This window comes from Sus scrofa, chromosome 11, assembly GCF_000003025.6.
Source record: "Sus scrofa isolate TJ Tabasco breed Duroc chromosome 11, Sscrofa11.1, whole genome shotgun sequence".
In the NCBI taxonomy this organism is placed as follows: Eukaryota; Metazoa; Chordata; class Mammalia; order Artiodactyla; family Suidae; genus Sus; species Sus scrofa.
Genome location: NC_010453.5, coordinates 38700537 through 38723245, shown reverse-complemented (window position 1 = coordinate 38723245; position 22709 = coordinate 38700537). Strand labels below are relative to the sequence as shown.

Sequence of the window (22709 nt, the reverse complement as noted above, 5' to 3'; positions counted from 1 at the left end):
ATGGATGACCCTGAATAATGGTATTTAGGGTGGACTTTTTGTGAATATCACTGGGTGCCAAGATTCCCTGCTTAATGAAGGTCACAGTGCTTGTGAAATGTTGATCAATTGACTATAAAGTTCTTCATGTAATTTGTACTTGTTTGGTATCTGTATTTCAAAGTACATGTCCACTCTCTCATATATGATTACTTGTGAGCAACACGAAAATGAAGAATTCAGTGGCTGTTATCTGACCAGCACACTTTTCAATGAATTTTGTTAAAAAAAAAAGGATGCATGGAAAAGAGAAAGCTAATGTGCTTTTGACAGATATGCAAGTCAGTAGTTAATACATGGTGGCAACCGGGCCCTCAGCCCAGGGTGATAGACAGACCAATGTATTTCTATTCTAAGCAAGAGCTGAGAGAGCAAAATGGTGTCTAATACTCTACTGGATTTCCAGAAAAGGAGAGGTGAGATCTGGTGTTCTCTCTAATGATCATTTATTTCCCTGTGATTCAAAAGCTTTCTTCTTGAGAGTAATGGCCTTAACTTTCAGAAAGGAAGATAAAGAAGCATCTTATAGATATGCCTGCAGTCACATGACAATAGATACTCATCCTATATCAAAGATTGATGACCCTGTTTTTAAATTACATAAGGAACTTTTAAAAATAATCCACTTATGTAATTATGTAGAAATTCTTATTCAGTTGGGCCAGGTGGAGACTGGACTTCAGTAATCTTTGAACTCTTCCCAGGAGATTCTGATATTTCGGCAATGTTGAGAGCCACTGCTCTATGTACATAGTGTATGATAAAAAGAATAAACCAAATGTGAACCCATCCATATCTGGTTGCAGAGATAAGGCCATAGCTAGATATTTGTACTTTTCATGTGAAAACTCTTAGTTTTGTAGATGTTCCAGGTATTGTAAAAAGCAAACTATCTGATCAAATATCATGTTCCTCCCTGGGAGCAGAAATAGCAGGTATGATATTTACTAATTTGGAAAGCAGTTTAGTAGAATGGAAAGAGCATTTGACTAGGTAGCTAAAGATAAGGATTCTAGTCCCGAATCTACCACAAAATATGTACTCCTTGAGTACATAAGGAGACAGAATGGATGCTGAACAACCAACGTACAAATTTTACCACAAATTCATATGCCATTTTACTGTTTGTGACTATATTATGAGCTTGTTCTGATCATGAAATCAGACAATGTGTGAGGAGTTCTTAAAATAACTAACATGTCGGTTTTGTTTAAATGCAAATTTTTATTATTATTAAAGGGTCCAAATAACATGTAATACTCATTTAGAGCAATGTTCATTTAGAAGGTACTGTGTCCCAAGCACTATTTTAAATGCTTCCTATCACATAATTTATGTAATCCTTACAGTAACTTTACAGACAAACTGAGGCATAGAGGTTAAACAGCTTAAGGGAAGCCATCTAGATAACACAAAGTCCAGCCAGGTTTGAACCCATTTTGTCTGCATACTTACTGCTATAATCCTTTGTCTTCATGGCAGACATAGGTAGATACAACTATGCTTTCATTGAATACTTGGATGCTTTACAGCTTGATTAATGCTAGAACATGACACATACAAAAAAATCAAACAATAAACAACACCCACCAACACATATATACAGGTTTCCTGACAAAGGAGATAAATGGCATAGGCCAGCAACAGTCGGGAGGTGCAAAAGAAAGAAAGCCCAGCCCTCCCTCATGTAAAGTTCAAAATAAATTAGTATTTTGTGATTTGTCCACCTAGGATACCCATTTTGAATTTTTGCTTCATAAAAATGAAGAAAAAATGTGTTTCAACTTAAATACATTTTGCCTTAAGGAGCTTCAGACAGTTTGAACTTGAAATGCAGCCCGTGAATGAATATTTAATTTCACTTTCCTTATAAGTGAAGTTGAATCACTTTTGCAAGTCTGAGGGTGACAGTTTCAAATTTCAGCTCAGGCAAGCAATCAACAGAGAATAATATTACAGCAGGGAAAAAACTTGGTGATTCAGTAATGACATTTTAATGTTACAGAACAGAGTATCGGTATAGAAATTTGCAATCCCTTGTGATAGCTTTCTGTTGACTTAACAATCAATACCATCATAACAATAAAAATATGCAAGTCTCTAGCTATAGGCAATGCCTAAGAATGAGAACTTGTCCATCATTTGTTACAACCTTCCAGGTTTTCCTACACAACAAAGAATTTTCTGTGCATTTAATCTGGTGTTATAAAGTCAGGCATAGACATTTAAAGATATTGAAAATGTATTTCTTCCTTTTGGCTATTATTTACAAAAGCAAAGGTGGTTTTATGGAACACTTTTAAAAGTTAGCTTCTGAAACTAATTTGCAGTTTTATTTTAAATTCAAATAGCTTCAGATGCAATAGACAGTATCTTATCATCATTAAGCATTTATTAAGCTTTCTCATTGTGTGGCGCCATAATCAGGATTTAAAACAGACATGGTCTCTGGCCATTACAACTGAGAAGCCTATAACCTGTACAGTAACCCCTGAATGGACTGCAGCCCACTCAATGTCTTTACTTACTGAGTTAAAGAATACGGTTATAATGGTCTGATCTTTCCTAGGAATGATGTTTATAAATTGATCTTCTTTCTTATTATGATCCATGAGCATTTCCTCTTTTCTGACATGTTTTTTTCTGTTTGCAGGGAACCTTAAAATAGACTGTAATTTTTCCCATCTTCCATGGTGGGAGGAAAGAATGAGAAATAGCAGGAGTTTACAGCTTTTTAAATTTTGAGGTAGGGAAATATGATCATAGAAATTTTCCAAGCTTGTTCTTTTGGGGGAGAGGTAATTATACTCTGTCTGTAAACAAAACATGTGTAAAGTTATAGGTTCACAAAGGCACTGTGACTATTGGATCTGTCTCTCCCGCCAAATACTAGGCATTACTTGCTTTCTTCACAACTGTTTATAGTGAATGTCTATCTGCCAAAAATAGGGAAGCCAATGAGGCATGAAATCTACCCTCAAGGAACACATAATCTCAAAAGATAGAAAAATAAGTGTTAAAATCTTACAATAAGACCATGGTTAGTAGAGATGGTTAGTAGAGCACATCTGTGCAAGAGCTATATGAGGGTACAGATTACTCTCCTGCTTTAGAAAATGCATCTCATGAGAGATGAAATGAGAAGTAGGAGCTGAATACTGAGTAGGGTTACCATAGGCTGAGAAAGGTAGGAAGGACATCCTAGAAATGAAATTGTTGAGGAAGGTGGATCAACCTCAGAGCTCACAGTGTGTCTGGAAATGATGTGTAATCTGGTACAGAAAGAATGTAGTGGTAGAATTTCTGAAGAGAACCCTGGAACAGAATACAGGTGCCAGTGTATAGAGGATCTTATTTGCTCTGCTAAGGAGTTTGCATTTCTCTTGATGTAATTAGCAGTCATTGAGGAGGGCGATTTGTTTAGTCTCTTTAGGGGAAGATAGCATGGGAACAGATGTTTTCTCAGAGAGTGTTTCACATTGTAAACATGAGTTACCCAGTCTCAGGTCCTATGTGAATTGTCCCTGATGCCTTTCCTAGCAGGCCAGGTTTGTCCATCACTCTCTTCCAGTCACTTCTGTTCACCTGTTCTCACTGAGCACCCATTATGTCAGTATAGTTCTTGGCTCTGGCAACACAGGAATGACCACTATTGACAGTCTCTTTGCTCATAGAAATTTAATTTATTTGAGATAATTACCTACACATTACTCAGACTTTAGATGTTTAAGACAATAATCATTTTCTTTTTCACAACTCTGCGCATTGTCTGGGCAATATTCTTTTAGTCTCCTCTGGGCTCCTCCTGGGGCTTCATTCATTGGAAGCCAGCTGGACTCTGTGGTCTATGATGGTCTCACTCACAGGGGCAGCCCAGATTCCAGAGACAGAATAGATTCCATCCTTTACAGGGAGAAGCTGAAAAGAATTATGGATATCTGACCATAGGTGGAGTTAAGTTTAAACAAACAAATAAACAAGATAATTATGAGCATCTAATAATGGATACTTGCTTTGAAGGAAATAGCCCTAGTCATGTGATAGAAGAAGGCCAAGTAGAAAGGGCCTTTCAGAAAGCAGGATCAGCCAAGTCTTTTCTAAGTAGGTCATATTTACCTGCAACCTGAAGGACGAAATTAGTCAGTAAGTATAATGGATCATCCTGGAGAGGCAGGAAAGAGTTTTTGAGGAGCTAAGATAGGGTTACTTTGAGGAATAATGAGTTAGGGAAAAAGTGGCTTGAAATGAAGTTGGATATGAAGTTAGGAATCATTCTGACTATAGGTTTTTGTGGATAATTGTAAAAAGCTTTAATCTCCTAATCTTGCACTTCTCCCCCATTATCTGTCTCATCTGTTGAATTTGCAGGTTTTCATCCCTTCATACTACAAGGTCCTACCTAATTTTTGCACAGAGGGTGGTCAGTAAATGTGATCTGAGTGAAGGAGGTAGAGGAAAACATAATAACAAACATTGGAAATATTAAGATTTAAATCAACCCCTGAAAGATGTAAACACTTTACAGAGGGCTTTCATTTTATGCTGTTTGGTCTTTTCAAATGAAATTGATAAGATTATATTTTTGTAAAAATGAAGAAAATTAAGTGCAAATGAACCAAGTTTCTTGCTCAAATTCAGCCAGAAAGTATTAGTGAATCTAATTATCCTTATCTAACACACTATATCTCCTTTCTGGCTTTCTTTTTCATAAAAAAAGAGAGACTATATCAGTAGAAGAGAGAAAATTACACACTAGTGTTTCCTTAAAATAATATTTCTAAAGCATCAATTAGATTTACTGTGGAAGAGAATCTTCTTGTGTGTTTTGGTAAAGTGTGATTCTTACTAAATCAAACAGTTCCCATGGGGACTCAGGAAATATGTATTTTTAACCTCCTACCTCAAAACACTAATACATACACATTATATTTTGAAACAAACAATGTCTCAATGCTTATTCACAGGGTTAAAACATTTATGCTTGGAACTTCTGGCGAATGAGTTATTCTATTGTTTAAGAACTATGTAATATTGGAGAATAAGCATGTATTTATGAAAATAAGTTAACAATAAGGTTCAATGCAATTCCAAATTGTCGATAATAAGCATTTTTTTCTTTCTTTTTTTAATTGTTATTCCCCAATACATTTTTTTTCTACTGTACAGTGTGGTAACCCAGTTACACATACATGTACACATTCTATTTTCACACATTATCATGCTCCATCATAAATGACTAGACAGAGTTCCCAGTGCTATAGAGCAGGATCTCATTGCTAATCCATTCCAAAGGCAGTAGTTTGTATCTATTAACCCCAAGCTCCCAATCCACCCCACTCCCTTCCCCCTGCCATGCAACCACAAATCTATTCTCCAAGTCCATGATTTTCTTTTCTGTGGAAACATTCATTTGTGACTTATATTAGACTCCATATATAAGTGATATCAAATGATATTTGTCTTTCTCTTTCTGACTTACTTCACTCATTATGAGTCTCTAGTTCCATCTATGTTGCTGCAAATGGCATTATTTTGTTCTTTTTTTACAGCTGAGTAGTATTCCATTGTGTATATATACCACTTCTGCCTAATCCAATCATCTGTCAATGGACATTTGGGTTTGTTTCCCAAAGAGGGAAACATTTGTTTCGATGTCTTGGCTATTGTGAATAGCACCTCAATGAACATGAGGATGCATGTGTCTTTTTTAAGGAAAGTTTTGTCCAGATATATGCCCAAGAGTGGGATTTCTGGGTCGTATGGTAGTTCCATGTATAGATTTCTAAGGTAGCTCCATATTATTCTCCATAGTGGTTGTACCAGCTTACATTCCCACCAACAGTGCAGGAGGGTTTCCCTTTCTCCATGCCCCTTCCTACATTTGTTATTTGTGGACTTATTAATAATGGCTATTCTAACTGCTGTGAGGTGGTATCTCATGGTAGTTTTGATTTGCATTTCTCTAATAATCAGTGATGTTGAGCATTTTTCATGTGCCTGTTGGCCATCTGTACATCTTCCTTAGGAAAATGTCTATTCAGGTCATTTGCCCATTTTTCAATTGGGTTGTTGGCTTTTTTTACTGTTGAGTTGTATAAGTTGTTTACACATTCTAGCGATTAAGCCAACATCCATTCATGATCAAAACTCTTACCAAAGTGGGTAGAGAGGGAACGTACCTTAACATAAGAAAAGCCATTTATGACAAACCCACAGCAAATATAATACTCAATGGGGAAAAGCTAAAGCCTTCCCACTAAAATCTGGAACAAGACAAGGGTGCCCACTCTCACCACTGTTATTCAACATAGTACTGGAAATCCTAGCCACAGCAATCAGACAAACAAAAGAAATAAAGGCATCCAAATAGGAAGAGAAGAGGTAAAACTGTCAACTGTATGCAGAAAAGGAATACAAAAAATACAATACCTTTTAAAGTTGCACTCCAAAAAATGAAATACCTGGGAATACACCTGACCAAGGACGTAAAGGACTTATATGCCGAGAAGTACAAAACATTAATCAAGGAAATTAAATAAGATGCAAAGAAATGGAAAGATATTCCATACTCCTGGATTGGAAAAATTAATATAAAAATGGTCATATCACCCAAAACAATCTGCAGATTCAATGCAATCCCTATCAAATGACATTTTTCACAGAATTAGAACAAACAATCCAAAAATTTATATGGAACCACAAAAGACCCAGAGGTACAAAAACCAATCAGGAGGCATCACTCTCCCAGACTTCAGGCACTATTACAAAGCCACAGTCATTAAGACAGTGTGGTACTGGTACCAAAACAGACATACAGTCCAATGGAACAGAAGACAGAACCCAGAAATAAACCCAGACACCCACGGTCAAATAATCTTTGACAAAGTTGGCAAGAATATAAAATGGGAAAAAGACAGTCTTTTCAGCAAGAATTGCTGGGAAACCTTGACAGCTACTTGCAAATCAATGAAACTAGAACACACCCTCACACCATGCATGAAAATAAACTCAAAGTGCCTTAAAGACTTAAATATAAGATAAGACACCACCATCAAACTCCTGGAAGAGAACATAGGCAAAACATTCTCTGACATCAACCTTGCGACTATTTTCTCAGGTAGTCTCCCAAAGCAACAGAAATAAAAGCAAATACAAACCAATGGGACCTAATCAAACAGACAAGCTTTTGCACAGCAAAGGAAACCAAAAAGAAAACAAAAAGACAACTTAGAGAATGGTAGAAAATAGTTTTAAATGACGCAACTGATAATAAGCATTTTTGTAGAAGATACTGACTGACTTTTAAGGGAACATTTTACAATGGGATTTTTACCTTACCAGTATTTCAACAAATTGTCTTAAGGGTTTACATCTATTTTACTACAAGTTTTATTCTTCATTAATTTAACTCCAATTTAGATAACTAAACATTCCTCATAAGCATGTACTTCCATATCCTTCAAATCCTTTTACAATATAGGGGGAAAATTGTTTAAAAGGTTTGACAGATAAAATTGATAGCTAACTTCAGGAGATCATCATTTTTTTCTTAGTGTGTTTTTATATAGTTTCACTTTTTACAAGCAATAAATCACTTGTGTTTTTAAAAATCCTATAAAATAAACTTTAACAAAAAATATTTTGACCATAAAAAGTAGATCATACTTTTTATAAGTGGCCTGCTAATAAAGCATTCCTGTCTAATAGAGGTATGCAAGCCCAATATAAAATTCTAAATTTTCTAATAGTTAGGTTTTTATAAAAAGGTCAAAAGGACATACATACCAATGGTACTTTATGCAATGTGAAGATTAACATGAAATGAAGTTTTACTGAAACAATAGTCTGTTTAACAGAAAAATAGTTTACTCTGCTTCAGTTTTTAAATTTTAATTTTAATTAGTTAAGTTTAGCCCCTAGGCATATTTCCAATGTTCAGTAGCTACATGTGAGCAGTAGCTGGCGTATTGAAAGCATAGAACAGAGAATATCAAAGCTGGCCATAGGCAAATTTGCAAAATAGCTGCTGTTTCTCACCTATATATTAATTAAGCCTTTGCATCACCTTCTGGATGCCTAACACAACTCCAGATCAGAAATCACTGTGAGGTTATCAGACTATGAATGCTTTTGTTCCTCTGGCTTCTTTTCTGTGAGATAACACAGTGCTTTGTCAGAAGTCCATGTATACTCTACTTTATACTTTATGAAGAGCTTAATGCACAGACCTCAATGAAAGGTCCTCAAAAGTGAGTGTGCTCTTAATTTATGGGGGAAAGAGTTTTGGGGTGTTGGGGTTTTTTAGTTCTTTGGATATGTATTACCATAGTGATGAATATTTCTTAGGATCCTCATTTATCTTAATTGTTTAATATGCCTGCATATTTGAAACTTTAGAATTCACTGGGATAATCAATTATTACTGCTGACTATTGAAAAAGTAAATTTTTCATTTTAGGTAAATTTACCATAAATATATGTAAGCCTTCAATTGAGATAGAAGCATTTGGATAAGTAAGAATTCATTCATAGTTGCTGGGAGAAAATGGGATGGGAGAGAAATAGTAAAGCTCATAATGAATGGAGAGGAAAATTTCCTAAAATCACTCTGTTATTTAGTCCTGTGCTGGTTATTGAAATTCTTTATGACACAAGAGAATGTAGATGACATTTTAGAGTCAGCAAACTATTTAACGATGATTCACCATATAATGGAATACTTTATTCTAAGACTATTTTATCTTTGACAGAAAAATGGTATGCAAAAAACTGAAATTCTTGAATCCCTCAGTCAAGGAGATGTTGCTTTCATAGGAAAGCTGAGCACAACTTGACAAGTAACATAAGTATTAATTTCAAAAGTCTTAGCATAGAATACTCTTAAGAATGTGCATGTGCATTTTTAATTTTAAATTTAAAAATATTTATTTTTAGCAGTTCTCAAGTTTGGCCCTTGCCTGGAGATTTCTTTTTTCTCCCCAGATTTATTGAGATATAATTGATATATAACACTAGGTTTAAGGTGTGCAGTGTGGTGATTTTATTTTTGTGTGTGTGTGTATATATCTCAATCATAATGATTACAATAAGTTAACATATTATCACCTCATAGTTACACTTTCTTTTCAGTGAGAACACTAAAAATCTACTCTCTAATCATCTTTCAAATGTACAATACAGTATTATTACCTACAGTCACCATACTATATATCACATCCCCAGAATTTATTCATCTTATAGGTGGAAGTTTTTACCCTTTGACTACCTCCACCCATTTCCCCCACCCCAGCTCCCACCTTGAAAGCCACTAATCTGTCCCCTGTTTCTGTGACTGTTTTTTTCAGATTCCACATATAAGTGAGATCACACAGTATTTGTCTTTCTGTGACTTATTTCACTTATGATAATGCCCTCCAAGTCCATCCATGTTAATGCAACTGACAAGATTTCCTTCTTTTTTATCATTAAGTGATATTCATTACACATCATATGGACATTAATTACACATAATGTATACCATGTTATCTGTATCATTCATCCATCAGGAGATACTTAGGTTGTTTCCATGTCTTTGCTGTGGTAAATAATGCTGCAGTGATGAAATGAACACAAAGGTGTAGCTATCTCTTTGGGAAAGTGATTTCATTTCCTTCAGCTATATACCTGGAAGTAGTTCTATTTTTAATTTTGGGGGAATCTTAATACTGTTTTTCATAGTACCTGCACCAATTTACATTTTCACCAACAGTATACAAGAGATTTTTTTATGTTTTGCATTAAATTCAAATGAGTATTTTCTATGGAGATATTATAACTAATCAGTTAACTCAGCTGTTAGAAGTATAATTAAGCCTAAGAAAGAACTTGGAAATATAAATTATTATATTTCAGGTATTAGCTTTGTCAAGTATTTCTTTTTTTTTTTTTTTTTTGCTATCCTCAACCAAATAAAAAATGCTGTGTGGAAGATGGGAAAAAAAGCAAATAATTGCCCTGTCATACAAGGAGTGTATCTCATTCATAATGAAAATAGTGATATTAGAATATTAATTTAGGCATTAATAAAACATAGACTATAGATGTAAAATATGAAATAAAAGTAGGAAACAAATAGGAAACTCAGATACCAAGAGTATAATATAGTCTTTCTTTTAAGTGAATTAACCCTTTGGGGGGGACTGGTAAATAACAAAATATGTTAAAGTTGTAATTTTCATAATGTAAAAATCTTGATATCTAAGGTTATGGAAAGTGCCCATAAAAATAAAAATCAGCATTTGTTAAACTCTTCCAAACAATCAGTTACTCCTAAATGTTTTATGTCCACTATTTCATTAAAAAGTTACCTTGTTAGGAAATTTTAATTTTCCTGTCTTAAATATTTAAAAAAAGAAAAGAAACTTCTGAGTTATACACAGGAATTTCAAACCAGAATAATAATTATTGTTACTCTTTTATGTCATTATTTAATAATTTGTTAATCCCACACAATAAAATTAAAAGAGGAGATTATTTTAGAGGGTTGCATACCTTTTATGTGTCACAATGGTATCCACATAGCTAGCATATTTCTGTCTGTGCTGTTGCCCTCAATATGTTTCAAAGGAAATGACTGATAGCTGTTTTGACTCACTCTTCACCCTCACAGGGTTCTGAGTTTGTACTGGACCCTTTGAGATTTGATACACACCAACACCACCACCTCCATCACCATCCACTGAGTCACAGGTATGTTCAGATTTCACAGGTAGTTAATTGGAACAACCATTTCTTTACACCCTGACATACTATTTTGAATACATTTTTTGAAAAATGAATTAATGTATATTATGTTATTTCATCATTATTCAAATATAGCCAACATAGAAAATGATTTTCTCTTGTATGGGCGTTTTTGAAATAAAAAAAAATTAATTTCAGAAACTTATGAAGGAAAGAATAAATGAAATAAATCATTTAAACATTATTTTTTTCCCACTCAAATATTGCCTTTATTTTCCTTTCAAGTTATAGTAGTATTATGTTAACATATAATACAATATAGGATAAAACACATACAGTATAAAGATTTTTTCTAGTTCCCAAATCTATAAGTTTTTGTTTTGGCTTTCTCATGCACATTTGCTTTCAGGCATTCCAGTCTGACATATCAATCAGAATATAAGTAAACAACAATGAAAAGTAAAATGTTCCTTTCGCACTTCCTTCTGTTTGTTGTTCTTTAAGTGAACTCTTGCCATGTGACATTTGAGAATGACATCTTTGATGTTTAAAACTAAAAATTGTTCCAGTTACATTTTGATTCTATTGAAGGAAAGCAGTTTTTAGTGTAGCTGCCAACCAACTTAAGAGCCAAACTAAAAGCTCAATTATAAGAACTAATTTATCCAAAGGCAAGATGACAACCACTTCTCTATTTTTTTTTTCTTTTTAGCTCTTAAGATAGCATTTCATTTTATTCATTCTTTTTATGTTCCAGGGCCTTATTTTTAGAACATCTATTTAATATTGTGGAGTTATTTCTTTGATTAAATTCGATGTGTTCTACTTGAAAGTTTGAAATGAGATATGATGTTGTCATGTTATATAGAGGGGATATGTTCCATGAAGTTGTCAGTTCCTTTTCAGACCACAGGGATGTTGTGGAAGTGAGTAGGTTCATGGCCAATGCGAAGAGTTCTCCCAACCAATCCGTCTTGCCTGACTTCTTACAACTTGAAAAAGATAACGGTAGCCTGGGAGTAATAGGTTAATAGGTTGCTACTTAGGGAAAGCAGAGTGTCAAAAATAGTAAGAATGCCGAAAGCAGTTTTTCTTCACTCTGCATACTTTCTTAACAATTGGTCTCTCACGGGGAGCAAATTAGTACCATATAAGGAACACCTGCTTTCAAAACCTGGATTACCAACTCCTCTTACCACTACCTAGTAATGTGAAAAATTCAACTCCTTTTGGTCTCAAATGTCTAGCTCTAAATAGGTGCCATTGGAAACATGATCTCCAGAATCTTTCCCAGCAAAAAACATGACAGCTTAAGAAAAAAAGAAAAAGGAGAGATGGCTGACTTTTGAATATAAATTCAGGTTTATATGACTATTGAATTTTGGGGTAAATGAATTCAAGTGAAATATATCAAATCAAGTACAGTAAGATTACACACAGTGAAAAACAAAGCATAACTTATTCCATGGAGATAGTTTATGAGTATCACTTATTTCTTGATAGGCTTCTAGTACATTTGTGGAAAATAAGCAGAAACTAAAAAATCCTTTGCCAACATAAACGTGTTGGACGAAAGACTGATTTGTGGTTTTCAGGTTTCGGGAAGGGGAAAATCAAAGATAATATATGAATTATGTAGCCTTGTAAAAGCAGACAACTACTCATAGCCAGTAATGCAATGGATGTAAGAGCATTACAAGAGCATCATAGATAAATAACCTCACACTGCTTTGAGATTTTTTTTTTTTTAAAGGAAAAGTTTTTGTCTTATGTTTGGTCTTACCACTGATTTTACTATTAAGAACATGATTGATAGTGATATGAGGCCAGGTTCCCTGTTAAATAAGGGACAAGTAGCTCACTGTTGGTACAATATGTGATTGTACCTTACTGAGAAATTATTAACATTATGTTACATGTTGGTTCCAAATTACCAACTTGTGTAAAACTGTGTAGGCCATCTCAGGACAAATGTTTACAATGGACAATTGACATAGAGAATGTTTACTCATTCTATGCTCATACAAATTGGTTAAATGAACATTGGTTGTATGAATATGCAAATTCATAGCACAGAGAGAGTTATAATGCATGCCACATTTGAAGTAATAGTTTGTGCTGGGGGCTTAGCAGCAGCAATGAGAGGGAGAAATGAAGGTACTGGTGTAAAGAAAAAATTAAAGAATGGAAGAATAAAATGTTAGAACAATTACTATCTAGTTGAAAATGTTCTTGGGGATTTAGGGAATAGAAAATTTAAAATGACCTATGATGAACAATATAGAAGACATACAGATAGTTTGCATATAATCGACAAGGATTAAGAATGGGTTCAAAGAGTTAATGGCTTCATTGGGTTTACTGGGGAGATGTTAATTTTTCAAAAATGTGATCTAGTTTGAGTAGCAGAAGAAAAGTGCTATTTTGAATATGGATTTATCAACATGGGTGAACCAAGTAACATTTCTCCAAGGCAAGAGGAATGAAAGAAGACAGTATTGGAGAGATGTAGTTGAGTGTTAACACCATGTAGAATAATAATAAAATAGCAAACTTGTATTATTATGAGTCAGGAACAATCTTAAACACTTTAAGCATACAAACTGCTCAGCATAGCAGTGTAGGTGAGTATTATTACTACTTCTGTTTATTTTACAAAAGAGGAGACTGAATCACAGAGAGGATGCATAAAGTGATTTGCCAAGAACACTAAATAACTGGCAGGATCAGGATTTGAATCCTGCAGACTGATTGCAGATCAGTTCTTGTAATTATTAGCAAAGATAAGTGTCTAGTGGATCCTGCAGAGATCCACTGCTGAAGGGCAGAACTTTGAGTGGCATACGCAGTTTGAGGTTGAGAGGTAGAAATGCAGTCAATAGAGGAGGACAAATGGGCAGCATTGTGATCTCTAGCTAGTGCTAAATTAAACTTCTCTATTTTTTTCACAATATTTGATTTTAAGAAGGAAGGTTTTATTCTTCTTTTTTTTTTTTTTTTTTGTCTTCTTGCCTTTTCTAGGGCCACTCACGTGGCATATGGAGGTTCCCAGGCTAGGGGTCTAATTGGAGCTGTAGGACTGGCCTATGCCAGAGCCACAGCAACTTGGGATTTGAGCCGCATCTGCACCCACACCACAGCTCATGGCAATGCCAGATCCTTTACCCACTGAGCAAGGCCAGGGATAGAACCCGCAACCTCATGGTTCCTAGTCGGATTCGTTAACCACCGCACCACGACAGGAACGCCCAAGAAGGAAGGTTTGAGACTGATTACCTAGAACACAGAATTTTGCTCAACAAGTAAGCCTTAATTGAATGTCCACTGTTTTACACAGAGCTATGTTAAATCAGAAGCATCACCTTAATGCTTGAAAAGGAAGGCCTGCATCCTGATTGACCAGGCAAGGCTTCTTCCCAATCCCCACCTGGCCAAGAGGGGGCACCTTTGAATAGAAGAATCACTGGAAGTACTTAGCAGCTTTTAACACTTTATCTCACATAACTTATTCCAGAGAGCAAATCTAATTCTCTTTACTGTTTCTCAAAGTGTCACCTGCTGTCCATCTGCATTAAAATACCTAAGTGTTTTTAAAATACTGGTTTCTGGGCCCAAACAAGAATTAGAAATCTGATCCTGACAGGGAAGATGCAAGAATCTCCTACAGTTTACCAAAAAAAAAAATATATTTTTTTTGCCTTTTTAACTATGAAAATTGTCAGCAGCAAGCCTAGAGAGAATTGTAAAATGAACCTCCATCTACTTATCTATGAAGTTTAATCATTACAAAATATTGAAATCTTACCATATTTTTCCACCCTTCTTCCCTTCCTTCCTTCCTTCTTGTTTTGTTTTGTTGAAGAACTTGAAAGCAAATCCTAGACAGCATGTCAATTCATCTTACACACTTCAAGGTGCATAGTTACAAATGTTAATATGTGCTTATGTAACCCAGAGACATTATCACACCTAATAAAATTAATAATAATTATTTACTGTCTTTCATATTGAAATGTCCGCAATTGTCTGAAGAAAAGTATTTATAGAATGGTTTTTTCTAATGAGAGACTAAGAAAAACTCATACATTGTCTTTGGTTGTTATGCATAATAAGCTTACTTAAATCTAAAGCAATTACCCCAAGCCATTTTTAATTTGTTTTTCCATTAAGCAATTTGTTGAAGAAACCAAATCAGTTTTTCTATGAAACCTCCCACAATCTGGATATGGTTCTATGCTTTTATTTTTTTATTTTATAAAAAATTTTAAATATTATTGTGTAATGCTTACACCTTAAAGCCTGCTCACCCCAGAGTTTTTTTTTCTGGTCCAGTTGTTGTCAGTGAAAGATGGTGTGATATAGAGACCTATAAATAGAGGAGAGACAGGTAGATAGATGGAGGATAGGACACACACATGTTTAATCTACTTAGGTAAATGTTAAATACAGTCAGGATATATTTATCTCCTCAAATTCATGGCAAATTCGAGACAGCTATTTTGATCATTTAATGGTTTATTTACAACCTCCACTAGATTTGCATTTCATTGTTTGTCAGGCTTGGTTGATTGTTGTTCAAGTCAGCATCATCTTTTCCTAAAATTTCATGCTGCGATGGAATGTCTCAGTATCTTGACAATTATTATCAGTACAATTTCATACCCTGAAAGCTGAGCTTACTGTTTTCTGAAGGTCTGCCATTCTAAAAGCAAGTCTCTGAATAGAAAATTCACTGGATAAGTGCTTTGTTGACCTTTTTCTTTAGCTGTCCAGACTCATTTTCTAGTAATATTCCTCATGTCTGCATTCTTATGGACAGAATGTTTATATTCCATATCCTTTCATTTGCTCTCATGTCTTTCCTTAGCATTCAATTACTTTTAACTCTTAGGTCCTAACAAATGACATTCAGAGCGATCACAGTCATCATCGTCATGATTACTCCTTAGCAACACAACATATAATCACAAATATTTTCCTGTCATATTGAAAAATAGTATTAAAACTTTTAAGCATTGAGATCATCATTAATAATTTTAAGACTGATCATGTGGTCTATAATGCGAATATGTATGAAAAGACAACGTAATGACAAAATGAGCTGTTTTTATAAATCAGCCAGTTTCTCAAACTGCCTTCATGAGTGTCTAGTCCAAAGTAGGAAATTAATAAAAATCTATTTAATGAGTGAGTGCACAGCTTTAATGACACAACAGTGTATTAAATATACGTTATGTCATTTTCCTTGTTTATGGAAATTCCTTGGTAACTGTACATACTTATGCGTCAGGTTATCTGCTTTTGAGAAATCTGGAATTAAGCTACATTTTTTAAGTCATTCACACTGAAGGTTTTAAAATGCCTTTGATGTGAATCAATTAAATTACCAAGGTAGTATGAAACCTAAGTGGATAATTTTTCTTGTTTAAAAATAAAGTCATTTGGATTATTATTATTGGGACAAGTATGTCAAATAATTTATAGATAGGTACTAAACTTATTAATACAACCATTGTCATAATAGATGATTGGGCCATTAGGAGGTGAACAAAGAGAAAAATCTACAGTAGCTTTGATGCTAGGGGTATATTTGTTACTTTTTTCATAAATGAAGACTTTATAGCCAGTACTTAAACTCCACAGGAGTAAATTAACCAGAGTAATATAAAATGCAATCAAACTTCAACCCCCAATACTAAATATGAGATTTACTACACGTCTCCAAAATAGATGTAAATGTAGGAATTCCTCCATGTGATTTTCTTCTGAATATTTTGCTTATCTCTAGAATATGCTCTAATAAGTTTATAATCACTTAGGAGACATATTTATTACTTTATGTATTTCTTCTGTACTATTCTAGTCTAGACTGCAGTTTAGGGTTATCCCATGGGTAGTGAGAATTCACTCTTACAGGATGTTTAATGAGGCAGGATTGTCACTTCATTAATAAAATATTCAGCAGGACTGAGTTCCAGGATCACACTTAGCTCCTGCCTGCTAACCCTTTTTTTTTTTTTGTAGTAATGTCTCTAAGTTGTTGTATTCATTTGTATGTATTTTGTGTATTGGCCAGGGAAATTTATTTAATTTGATCAAGACCTTACTACTGAAATCTTAAATGTGAAATGTAACCTTTTCTTCTCAAGGGGTGTCATGAAAGGTTGCTTCTTTGCTGTGCAGCAGATCAATGACTGTCATGCAGGATGAGGCTTCTAAAGCTCTGAGTGGCACCTTGTGGTTATTTATAACATGGCCAGCAAAGCCATCTATCTTTTCTGACAGCTTGCAATGTTCCTAACCTGGCATCATGTTTTCCTCTAATGCTATTTGCAAAACATCTACCCATCTTTTCCTCATTCATTTATTCAACCTAGTTTTAATCAAATATATATTGTAAACTTATTTAATGCCAAAGATAGAATGGTCTACAAGATACCTCCCTACCTTCAGGAAGCTTTAATATATTCACTTTATCGATTGGAGAAAATTTGATGATATAGAGATATGGGGATAATTAAGATGAGCCCCTAGACTCAAGCACCTTACTGCCTTGTAAGGAAGTATATAACTATAATAACTATGAAAGTAAATAACTATAAATCAAGGAAGCTAATAATATATACCATGAAAAAGTGATACCACAATAGAGAACAGAGAGTATCTCTCCTACTATGTTTCTCTCATGGATGTTTCTTTTAAGAGTGGGAGCTTCTTTCTCAGAAGCTCTGAGGGGCATCTTCTCTCATTTCAAGGCCCAATTTGGGTCATATTTACCCATGTGAGAAATCAGCTTGTGGCTAAGAGAGTACAGTGTGTGTGTTTGGTCTGGGTTACCTGTATCGATCACTTTGATACAAAGTATGTTGAAAAGAGGAAGGGACCTTTCAGGGTACACTCCAATGATGTGAAATCAGCTCAACAAAAAGCACATGAGCTCTGAAGGGAAGGCATAGATACTAGAACATCTGTGCATAGAAAAGTGTGGGGGGATGCTGGTAAGTAACTAACTGCTGTCTAAAAAGTTACTGTAGTAAAACTTTATATTTTCTTATGAAAAAGAATACCATTATAAAGCCAACAGACCTATTATGTTAAAAATAATTGAGAAAATCATATTGTGACAAAAGGATTTTTTATATGATCTAGTATATGGGTTAAGTAGTCAAATATCTATGCATTAGAATAAATAATTCTAAACAGTAATTCCTCAAGAAGAAATCAGATTCCTTTTGGTATCTTATTATTTTGAAAGGGTATCATCTAAAGAAGAAATAATTAATGAGAATTTCAGGTACAGACTTGGAAACCAACAGGTCACTATATACTAATATGGCACATTTGGGCGAACTTATTTGATACTAGATCAAAAAAAAAGAAATGTATTCTCTATTGGATCATAGTAGATACACACACACACACACACACACACACACACACACACACACACACATTTCTTTAGTCAGAAACTGTTTAGTTGAGGAAGAAAATTTACCTGAGAATTTCAATAACAGCCCTGTGTCTCATTAAATTTCCCTATTATGTTATGTCCAAACCATTGTGTTAAAAGAAGAAATACAAACTAATCACACAAATCATATAGCTGGGTCCTATCCAAGTCTGCATTCATTAAACAAAGAAACAAAATGGTAAAGGAATTGTCTATTTTGTCAGGGATGACTAAATGTTAGGGAGGTTTAGTTTCAGTTTAAAATAGATGTAAAGTAGAAGCTGAGACATCTGTAAAACTAATACCTCAAAGTGAGAGAATATCTCATTTCTATAAACTGAGGGCTTAATTAGCTAAAAGAAAAGGGAGGATTACTTTCAGACAAGCTGCGATTTTTTTCATGGTAGCCTGAAGCAGGGACAGGCATGCTGGGCAGAGAAAAGCCGCAGAACATTCTGACCAAAGAAATAAATTATATACATATTTAACTTTTATCTATTGGAAGGAAAGCTTATTTGGATCAGATATTGGGAAAATAGATGCTCTAGGTTTGCTCAGGGTGTTTCATGTTACGACATTTTTTTTCTGAGTTTTATTTATTTATTAAGAAATAGTTAAGCAAGTTATGTTTTGAAGCCAAGCTTGTACTGCTTACCACACAACAGGCATATAACTTGAGAGATGAGTTTTTGGGGAAAGGAATAATGACTTTATTTGGCAAGTCAGCAGATGGAGAAGGTGGTGGGCCATGTCCCTAAGAACCATCTTACCTGGGTTAGAATTTGGGCTTCTTTTATGCTAAAAGGTGAGGAGGTGTGGCTGGTTGTTGCAGACCCTTGGGGCAGGAATCCTATGTTCTTGCAGCTGTCCAGGTAGGTATAGTCGCAGTGTTCCTATAAACCTCCAACAAAACAATTGCTATTTTCCGTTCTTCGACTTTTTGTGTTTATACTAATGGAAAAGTATTATACCTTTAAAAATCAGATCCTTGGGAATGGATTTTCATTAATACTGCAGGATATAGACAGCATTCTCTTACAAAGGTGCAGAGCCAGCATGACTAAGCAAAGACAACAGAACACAGAGATTAGAGCTAAAGGAATACAATATAGAGTTAAATTTGTTCTTTTCTGTTGCACTTATAAATCTACACAGTTTAAAACTCTCTCACTTGAAATACTGTTGGGCCATCATGTCATGCATTAGAACCAGTTTAACATAACAAGCAGACCAAAAAATAACCCCTAAAACAAAAACAAACCACAGACATAGATGTAATAGACTTAAAAAAAAAAAAAAAAAAAAAAACTAAACAAACAAAAAACCTCTGCTAAATGTCATAGTATAACCAAAAAAGATCCTCTCATATTCTTGACAGCTTACTTACCCAGTTTAAAGTCCACAGATGATTAAGATGCAAATTAGGAGGAGAAATGCTTAGCTAAAGGTAGATACACTGAGAGGAGCACCAAATAAAGGCACAGGTGTGGCTGTGTTGCATTGCGTCCTTGAACAAGACATGCATTTCTATCCCTAATGATGATTTTGGGTCAACCATTATATTCCACATAATCTCCTTAAGAAGCCAGGAAAAAGGAAACAAGATTTAGAAATATTTCCACCCAGTGCTTGAGTTTTTATGTTCAGACAGGAATCAGGAAATAACTGGCTTACTCAGTTGGTGAGAGTTCTGTAATTGAAATAGTTTTCCTGTTTGAGAATAATAAAGACTGAAATTTTTTTTCTCTGAGTTCTGATCATAACAGAAACTGGTTATATTTTAAGCCAGTAAGAATGTTATTGTGTATTTGGTGAGGATCCTTCCCTAATTTTATTTCTACCTGTGTTTTCAGTGAGATCAACAAAATTACACTACGCCCTGGGCATGCAAAGATGGAATTTTCCTCAAGGGATTTGCAGTGGAGTAGATAAATATGACAGTGCATATCTAATTATATATTCAGAAAAATTATTCAGAGGGAATCCTGGAGTGAGAACAAGGGGCAAAATTTCCAGTCTGGGATGAACTCATTTGGGATCAAACATATTCAAATATTTTTCGGTGTACTCACACATTAATGTATATAATGGTAATTATGTCACCATTAGGAAAGACTCATAACTAATTCAAAAGAGCAAAAAACAAAGACCATTTAAATTTAGTCTGGAAAGTGTCTACCTATATGATCACTTTGTAAAATAAAAACTTTATATGTTACCAAAATTATAAAACCACTAAAAAAATAGCACAAAAAAATTTACAATGGGACTAAAATGCAACTGTTTTGTTTTATATATAAACTGTCTTTTTAGAGCTGCACCCGCTGCATATGGAGATTCCCAGGCTAGGGGTCTAATTGGAGCAGTAGCTGCTGGCCTACACCACAACTATAGCAACGCCTGGATCCTTAACCTACTGAGCAAGGTCAGGGATCGAACTCATGGATATTAGATTCATTTCCACTGAGCCACGATGGGAACTCCAGTATTATATATTTTATATATTCTGCCTCAGCCACCTGTAGAAACTAATTAAATAACCAATTAAATAGTTTTTAAAGTGTTTTGCTTTATTTAAGTGTTTATCTGAATTACATTTTTATGGAATGTAATATAGGAATTCAATTTTATCTTCCTCAAAATGGATTACCAGTGCTTTTTATGACAGCAAGTTTTATTCAGTAGTTTATCCTTCTCACACAGAATTGAACTATCACCAATATCATGCATTAAATTCTCACGAATATGTAAATTCTCATATATATGTATGTGTATGTTTATATGCTCTATTTTCTTTCTGTAAATTATTCTTCTGCCAATACAATATGAATTTTATTACAATTAGCCTATAGAATTTTATGATACTTGTTAAAGCAATTCCATTCTTGGCTATTCTTGGGCATTTATTTTTCCCATATAAAGTTCTAGGTTTTTATGTTTGTATATACAATTACTCTTTAAAGCCTCTTATCATTTCCTTATGATTTATCACCTCATAAAATAAATTTTATCCATGATTTATTAAATTTCTTGCTTTTGATTTTCTAGGGTACTCATTTAGTCCTCACCAATGACCATCCCTTTATCAGTTAACTTACCCAGTTGTTAATTTGGAAATCAGGTTTGTTCACGGCAGAGCTCTCCTTGGTATTGTACTTGAATCTCCATCAGATCTCTCCCCCACTGAGAAATTCTAGCTCCCTGGATCTGTTTGTGTTTCTTTGGACTGATCACCCTCTAGATCTTACATTAGCTTGATTTTTGTTACTCATTGTTGGCTTCTTCTAGCTTAGAAGCTGTTGTTGGAGTTCCTTTATGTCAGCAGTTTGGTTGAGTATAAAGCATTCTCGGTGGTTGTGTAACAAATGTGAGTTCTCAGCCATGAAATCTGTTGGATGCTGTAGTTCTACTTCACATGCCTTGGCCATTTGAGAATGCAGCTCTAAGGGCAAACTTTCTGCCACACAGATTTCTGCTAGCCAGGTTTTCCCAAGATGAGATGCTTTCTGGTGCCCACCAAGGAATCCCCTGATCCTAAGGGTTGCCTGTCAAGTTCTCCCATAGAGTTTTAGTACTCATTGCATCTAGTTGGCCTGCCAGTTTGACTCAAGAGAGGAAAAAAATTGGAGCTGGTAGTAGAAAATAAGGGAGACTTTTTCAGGTATGTTCCTTTAATTTATTCAGTAAAACCCTCCTTGACATAGATTTGAAATGGTAATTCATTTTTCAGAGATAGAATATTTTTGATTATTCACACAACAAACCTTTTAACTATCTATCTATCTATCTATCCATCATCCATCTGTCTATTCTTAAGTAGTTTATGGTATGGATACTGACAGAGGAAGTTTAGTGAATGATGGAAAAGCATGGCATTGATCACATAAATATGCCAGCTGTATTGAATTTAAAGATTTCCATTTTTATTTTTTTTATTCTTTTTACTTTTTTGCTTTTTAGGGCCGCACCTTCGGCATATGGAGGTTCCCAGGCCAGGGATTGAATCAGAGCTGCAGCTGCCAGCCTACATCACACCACAGCAACATGGGATCCAAGCCATGTCTATGACCTGTACCACAGCTCATGGCAATGCCAGATCCTTAACCTACTGAATGAGGCCACGGTTCAAACCCACATCCTCATGGATACTAGTCAGATTCATTACTGCTGAGCCACAATGGGAACTCCTGTTTTGAATTTATAGGCACAAGCTCTAGAAAAAAGAAAACACCCATAAGGAGGAAATTTAGTGAGAACACATGTATTTTTAATAACTGTATAAAATAAGCTTTCCTGTATAAATGGAAACTGTTCTTTTCTAGAAAATATAAAACTAAGTATGACAGAATTAGACAATGTTTTGAGGAATTTTTGTATTTCACAAATGCATCTTTGTATATTTTAGTTTATAAGTGATGGTGATCACTTACTTAGTTCATGTATTTAGAGCCTAAAATTATTCTCTAAGCATTCAAAGGACAAATTGATTCACAAAGGA

The 22709-nt window shown here is 34.6% G+C and overlaps 1 protein-coding gene and 1 long non-coding RNA gene across 6 annotated transcripts in view; one reads left to right on the top strand and one right to left on the bottom strand.

The window, feature by feature from the left end:
* Positions 1-22709, top strand: part of PCDH9 (protocadherin 9) — a 932946-nt gene that overhangs the window by 731921 nt on the left and 178316 nt on the right. The gene's annotated exons all lie outside the window — the stretch shown is intronic.
* On the bottom strand, positions 3871-21722 carry LOC102163487. The gene is made up of 3 exons (XR_002336556.1): positions 21310-21722; positions 19183-19271; positions 3871-3957 (listed from the first exon to the last, which is right to left on the bottom strand). It is a non-coding gene; the product is annotated as an uncharacterized LOC102163487 (long non-coding RNA).